Source organism: Stegastes partitus, unplaced genomic scaffold (assembly GCF_000690725.1).
Source record: "Stegastes partitus isolate 25-593 unplaced genomic scaffold, Stegastes_partitus-1.0.2 Scaffold1349, whole genome shotgun sequence".
NCBI lineage: Eukaryota > Metazoa > Chordata > Actinopteri > Pomacentridae > Stegastes > Stegastes partitus.
Window position 1 is genome coordinate 55406 of NW_007579080.1, and position 5337 is coordinate 60742.

Below are 5337 nucleotides of genomic sequence, written 5' to 3' on the forward strand. Positions count from 1 at the left end.
GCCAGGCCAAAGAAAACACAGCAGAATAGGAGAGGTGGGAGAGGAAGTGGAAGAGATATGTGCAGCAGAGAGTGAGGTAGGTAGGAAGGAAGGCTGGAATGTAAAGCAGGTGGATGCACACGTTCACTGATCAGTCTCAGAGCTCACTAACAATGACTCCACACTATTGGGAAGCATTTCACAAACAAAATATTTGTACAATACAAATAGTTTCAATGTTTGATATGACTTCTTTTTTTTTTTTTTTACTATTTTGTTATTAAAAGAGTGCTTTCCAGGATATTTAAAGATACTTTACATGACAAATACATCAAAAGAACTGAAAAAGGTCAAAGTCAATGCACATTCAGGTTAGCGTTGATTGTAAAATGTAAAATCAGAAGATAAGTGATCCTAAACAGCTGGGTTGCTACAACTGATTGCTACCTATTGGACTGGTTTTCACATGATGTGTGTAATGTATATTCTTGATGGTTTTACTGTTTTATGTATGTTAGTGCAGATTTTTGTTTTACTTCTTATTGAGATATTGAAATCAAGAGATCATTCTGAAGCTGCAGTATAACAGAGAAATGCACAGAAATTTAAATAAAACATACATTAGTTCCACTTGGAACGATTGCAACCGCTTTAAAATATATTTTAAGATCCTCACAAAGTAATCAGAAAATGTATTGTCAAAGCTGTGTGCAGATAATCTGATTAGGTTTCCAGCTCAGTTTAAACATTTGGTTACTATAAAATCTTCTGTGATGTCTTTGTAAGTTCAGCTTCATTGGAGTCAATTTGATAACTGAACTTAAAATAAACCTTTCACATGGCTTTCAAGCCTGAAGTGCTTCTACCTTCTGTATGTCTTTCATGCTTTGGCCATCGTTGCCTTCCACCATTTCTGGGTTCTACCAGACAGCTAGGAAAATTCTGGAGGTGCGGTAGTCCTTTTCACATGCAACATATAAGTAGTGCTGAGAGTTTAAATCTGACTAAAGATGACTCTGCTGTATTTTATCCCCAATCCCTCCCATCACTTCTTTTATTTTCCGCTGTATACTTCCTCAACCGGCAGATATGCTATAAAAAATAATTGTTATAATGAATGTTTTAACTTGGGCTAAAATCTGGCCCTCTAGGCCCTTCATCCAGACTGTGTGGTTTACTGATGCTAAGCAGCTCTTGGCATGAGTGTAACTCTGCGATTAGTGCCCTTTTAAACACTTATAATTCACAGCTTATGAAAATATTATCAGAGAGGGCCAGCTCTCTGCCTGAGGGGGTCAGGAGGTTGTTTTAATGGCACCGTGGGTTCAGTGTGTTGAACTGTTCAAGCTCACAGCATTACCCGTGCCTTAAATCACTTTCAATGGGTTGAGAATGTGAGGAAAAACTATACGAGATATTATCATATGTGCCGTAATGTAAACGTGAAAATTAGGCATAATGCTCAGGTTATTAAAACCTCGACATAACTGCAACATGTGGAAATTATTTCAGAATTACTGCATGACAAATGGTTTGTTTTTTCAAAGTTGTGTATGAAGGAAAGGCTAAATTCTCATATGTTCACATCCGTACATGCACACACACCCACACACCTCTGCTCAGACCTAAATTTCCTGTTAAGTAGTGGTAGGAGGTGTATATGAAAGATTTGTCATTTGGCTAGTGGCTCATTTCAGCCGACAGTTTATATAAGGAAGTTTAAATATCAATAAATACTCTGTTCTGCTACACAGGTGCTTTCCTTTTATAAAATATAATCTATGGTGTGTGGAGGACAAAAATGAAACATACAAAGCTGACCTCATGACAGCAGACGAGGCTGCACTACCGCATGGTCCCACTAAACAGCCAGTTTTGTATGCTTTAGGTGATTTCTGCTGGTCTTTTCTTACTTCTAGGTCGCTAGTAACTCCCCAATGTGCTGTGTTCTATTAAAGTCTCTGCTCTTAAAGGGAGAAATCCGTTTCAGTAAAGACTATGCAAAATCAGAGAGGAAACGAAACAGAAGCTGCTATCGATATTGGGGAACAAATAGCTGAAAATGTGTGGATTTCAATTACAGAAGACGCATTCAGATTCCTGAGCTGTAATACAGACAGAGACACAATTCAAAATATTACACAGACTCCACTGTACACCACTGCAGGCTCGATCTGGGCTCTCCTTATTGCATTAAATGTTATTCAGAAATCAGTACATATACACACATGTTTTGGAAATGTGGCAAAATACAAAATTTCTGGTCTGAAGTGAAGGATGAAGTTATTATTTTCATGGGATATGACTTGGAGTTCTCCTTTCAGTGCATGTTGGCAGTGAAAGTGGACAATGCGAGGGACAAATACAATGCTAAACTGATTGAAATTCTACAATTTACAATTCTACAATTTCATTTAGCAGACGCTTTTATCCAAAGTGATGTACATCTGAGAGCAAATACAACACAAGCAAGGATCTAGTCAGGAGAAAACAATCTGGATAAGTGCCATAGAACAAATTCAAGTTTGATTCTCTTATTCTTCTCTTATATATAGCAAGAAAGACAATTCTCAAATTCTGGATATCAAAAGACAGCCCTACTGTGGAGGATTGGTATAATGAGGTCCTGAGAATACTCCCTCTGGAACACCTGACCTACACCCTTCATGACAATACTGAAGGATTTATTAAGATATGGCGACCTGTCCTGGACAATGTGGACATTATGGATCCATTCTAGTCTGGACTTTGCTCTGTTAGCTCAATGCTGTTCCAGTCAATTTGAGAAACAATGACACCCTGGTGGTGTAGAAGGGTGAATGTCTTGATTGTTTGTTTGTTGTTTGTTTGGTTGTGTGTGCTTGTGTGTGTTGTTGTTGTTGTTGTTGTTGTTGTTGTTTTAAACTTATTTATCTTTATTTTTATTGAGTCTCTGTTTGCTTGCTTGCTTGTTTGTTTGCTTTTTGGTACCTGCTGTATGTCATGCCCGTCCAATGGTATAAGAAAATGTGGGAAAATAAGGTTCAGCTTTGTATTGTTTTATGAACATCACTAAAGAGGAGTCAAAAAAAAAAAAACTCAAAAAACAAAAGCTGCTTTTGCTGTAGAGACATAGGCTGCTGCTGTATGGGTCATGGAACCCATCAGCCATAACCTTCAAAACACTATAAGTGAAATGAACAACAACGATTGTCTTTTTACAACGCAATGTTCTGCTGGGATTCATGTGGATGTTACTTTGTCATGTACCACCCACCTAAACACTACTACAGACCAAGCACACCCCTCCTGACAGCAGCAGTCTCCCCCAGCAGGACAATTTGCCCTCCCATTACACAAAAAAAGCTCAAGAGTGGCTCAAGGAACACAAGGACCCCAAGGCGTAAATATCCCAGACTTCAATCGGATTAAACAACTGCAAGAAATGCTACAAGTCAAATCCACCTAAGCTACACTTCAAAATCCCCAGGAGTCAAATAATGGCCAATGCCATGATGCCGGACACTACAGGACACCCCCAGAGGTCCCATGTTAATGCAAAATATTAAGGAGGTGGTTTTAATGTTATGGCTGATGGCTGTATGATAAGTAACAACTCGAGCTGCAATAATCATTCAGTGAAGTTTAAATGAAAAATGTCCAACCTTAAGTCTCCTAAGTGGTGAAAGTTATTGACATCCAGTGTTCATCTGTTACCTGTTATAGATTCTAAAAATATGACATACCTCTTTTATTACAGTTTTAAATACCCTTCTAGAGCTTAAATATGACAGTTATTCAAAATAGTTTTTGAACTTTAGCTTGTGGTATTTTATCATTTAGTTATTCTTCTTATCTGTACTGATCTCAGCTGGCACAGACAATCATTAACACATGACACATTTGTTTCAAATGGACACAAGGCTGACCTTCCACTGATGCACTGCACACAAACTTTGTTACTGCAATGGGACGTTCGTCCCCTGGTGGACAAAATGGAACAGTGTCTGGGAATAAATGATAGTCGAGTGGAATCACACTAACCTCCTCAAATGTTTCCTCACTTCTTTGACAATAAAGGATTGATAGATATACAAGATCTATTAAAATATTAGGTGGCTGAAATAGTTGTCCTTTATATTTTAATTCGATTTTTCAAGACTTCTCAATGATGTTTGGAGAAGAGGCTACATCAAGGATCCTGCAATAATCTGGATGGGATCCAACTTCTTCTTCTCTCCTGTTTTTATGTACTTCAACAGGATTAAATTCAACAGTTTACCTCATGTTACACAGTGTTGCACAAAACAGACACTGCTGTTATGTTTTTATTGTTCTGACAACTAAATCTAATACAGTGTGTGTTATTGACTGTTTCTTACAACTTCTGCTGCCCTGTTATGACCTTTAAGGTGGTTTAAATGTAAATGATTTGTTTAGAATTTTTTAAAAATCGGTTGTAAGGGGCGCCGCTATAGCTCACCTGGTTGAGCTGGCGTCCCATGTACAGGGCTACAGTCCTGATGTGGAGGTCATGCGTTCGAATACGGCTCATGACCCTTTCCCACATGTCCTCCCCCATTCTTCTCCCCTACTTTCCTGTCTCTCTCTCTCACTAACACTATCCAACAAAGGCACAAAGGCCAAAAAAATAACTTAAAAAAAAAAATCGGTTGTAAACACGACATCTCACAGCAGTCATTTTTAAATAAAATATATGAATAACAAAGAATAGATAACTCTAAAAAAAAAAAAAAAAAGGGTTGAATTAAATATATTTTAAGTGTTCCTCATAATAGTTAATATTTAAATAAACTCAGTTTTAGTGTTATGATATTGTCATGAAGCTTACAGATTGCTTCCTTGGAGTTCAACCATTTATTGCACTTTGTGATAACATGAACAGATAGCCGAGCTCAGTCTAGCTGTTGCTGCTTCAAAACCTCTGCTTTGGTATATCTCAGTCAACTTGTGGACTGCAGTGACCTCTAGTGATGAGTGTTGATAGAACCTCATTCTATAACAAATCACATCACATCTCACCTCCTCCGTTTAGACAGTTCTCCCAACAGTCATAATTAAGGAAGTCGAGAGCGGTGATAATTATCTCTGAGAGGGTGCTTTGAGGCCACAGACTGGAATGTCCTCTGTGAACCTCATGGAGACAACATCAACACCATGACTGAGTGTGTGACAGATTTTATAAACTTCTGTGTGGACAGCATCGCTGGACATTGTGATTTTGTTTTTCATGGGTTTGTTTAATATACTTGAAGAACTTGAAGTGCTTGTAGTGTACGGTTGTACCGGAAGAATCTGTCCAAAGTGTTCACAGCTTATGTGAATTTGTTCACATTCACACTAATATGAACTAAAAAT